Source organism: Puntigrus tetrazona, chromosome 2 (genome assembly GCF_018831695.1).
Source record: "Puntigrus tetrazona isolate hp1 chromosome 2, ASM1883169v1, whole genome shotgun sequence".
Classification (NCBI taxonomy): domain Eukaryota; kingdom Metazoa; phylum Chordata; class Actinopteri; order Cypriniformes; family Cyprinidae; genus Puntigrus; species Puntigrus tetrazona.
In genome coordinates this window covers 23,030,434-23,032,976 of record NC_056700.1, presented here as the reverse complement: position 1 = coordinate 23,032,976, position 2,543 = coordinate 23,030,434, and the positions used below count along the sequence as shown (strand labels likewise).

At 26.3% G+C, this 2,543-nt stretch overlaps 1 pseudogene; it reads left to right on the top strand.

Moving 5' to 3' along the window:
* Positions 1 to 1,650, top strand: part of LOC122327334 — a 29,270-nt pseudogene extending 27,620 nt beyond the window's left edge.
* Positions 1,651 to 2,543: the final 893 nt, after the last annotated feature.

The following is a 2,543-nucleotide window of genomic DNA, read 5'->3' as shown; positions in this document are numbered from 1 at the left end:
ATTATTATATTTTAATGAAATAAAGTCATTAAAAATATTACAAAAAAAAAAAAAATATATATATATATATATATATATATATATATATATATATATATAGTAATATTACTATAATAATATTACATTTTTAATAATTATAACAATACTTAAATATTCCAAAAACATTTAATAATTTATATATATATATATATATATATATATATATATATATATATATATATATATATATATATATATTTTTTTATATATATATATATATATATATATATATATATATATATATATATATATATATATATTATTAAGTTTAAGTACCAAGTACCAAATGTTTTTACATGTTTTTATGGTTATATATATTGTTATATTATATTGTCCCCGTTCATAAGTGGATTTTAATATTTTATATATATATATTTTTTTGTAATTTTTTTACTTCATTTCATATAAAAAAATAAATAAAAAGGACAAAAATGTAAAACACAACATAAACTCTTGGTGATTAATTTTTTTGTATTCTCCTCATTTGCTGTTTGTTTATTTTGTGTTTTATGTTTTTGTCCTTTTTATTATTTTTTTTTACATGAAATGAAGTCATGAAAAATGATATATATATATAAATATTTAATTATTGTTATAATTATTAATATATATATATTCATAAGTGGATTTGAAAAAATAGCAAATGAGGAGAATGCAAGGAATCAAAATCAACAAGAGTTTATGTTGTGTTTTTACGTTTTTGTCTTTTTATTTATTTTTTTCTTATATGAAATGACGTAAAAAAATACAAAAAAAAAAAAAAAATATATATATATATATATATATATATATATATATATATATATATATATATATATATATATATATATATATATATATATATATAATTTATTATTGTTATAAATATATATATATATATATATATATATATATATATATATATATATTGATAAGTGGATTTGTATCAAATGAGGAGAATGGAGGCAATCAAATTGAAGAAAAGATGAGCGTGAGGCAGTGCACTGATATGATAACTGACGAGTACGCTCCCTGTGTAGTGTGCTGGGCAGTGAGCTGGGTCCCGAGGGCTACGAGCTGCAGGCGTGTGTGAAGGACTACTGCTTCGCTCGTGAGGACCGCAGCGTGGGCATGACCGTGCTGCAGCTCAAGGAGCTGGCGTCTCGGAGCAGCGCCGCCGTCTGGCTCCCGCTCGGGAAACGCATCCACATGGACGAGACGGGCCTCACGGTCCTGCGCATCCTCTCGCAGCGCAACAACGACGAGGTGGCCAAGGAGTTCGTCAAGCTGAAGTCTGACCAGCGCTCGGCCGAGGAGGGCCGGGGAAGCTGAGCTCCACAAACAGACACAAAACAGATGACTCCCTTTATCACACGCAGCAAAAATCAGGCTTTCAGTTCGGCACACACATATATTAACCCTGACTAACTGCATCCAAAAGACGTTTTTGTTTGTGTTATGCGGGTGCACGGTGTATATGTATCACGTGTATATAAACGCACACACATGCAGTATATATTTCAAAAATATTTACGCGTTTATACATTTATATATTCATATTCTTATATTTGATATGGTATATAAATATATCAAATATATAAACAGAACATATTTGTCTGTAATATATACGTGCATGTGTTTGTATTTATATATAAATAATACATATACACGTTATACACATACTATATAAACAAAAACTTATGCAATTAATCATTATATATATATATATATATATATATATATATATATATATATATATATATATAGTGCTAGTAAATTATATGTGTATATATATATATATATATATATATATATATATATATATATATATATATATATAATATATATATATATATATAAATTACATGATAAAACTAGATTATTTTATTTATTTACTTTTATTTTACTTATTTAAATATTCTTTTTTTTTTTATAATTGTTTAGTAATTAAAATGCGAAAAAAAATTGATTATGAATGTTTTCCTAACCCTATTAGAAATATGTTTTTTTTTTTTTAAAAATTAATTTACATGACACTTATATTCAGGCAGGTTCATTTGATTAGGTAAAAAAAAACACCAACAACGAAAAGCAGAATAGTTCCTTTTTTTATAAACGCGAAAACGTGATTTTTGAAATATTCGAAAAAGGAGTGATCTGTTTTTGCAAATGAACTCTTTGTATATTTGATCCCACTCGGAGATGGACGTCAGCCCTGTTTACTTCCGTAACGGAGCGCTTCTTCCTCATTAACGCATAAAACCCTACAATGTTTTCATGATCATTTCAGTTTTAGTCACGTTGTTGGTTTCGCCATTGAAAAAAAAAAATTGAAAATATTAAACAATGTTCAAAAATGGGTCGTGACTAGTAACTGTTTTGATATGAAATATTTACATTCATGTAACTCTTCTATTTATTAGTCCTGCCCTTTTCTGTGGTTATGGAAGTGAAGTGGGCGTGGACTGTAATATTCTGCTGTAATTCTACACACTGTGTTTTGCTCCAGGGCCGTGATTCGTCTC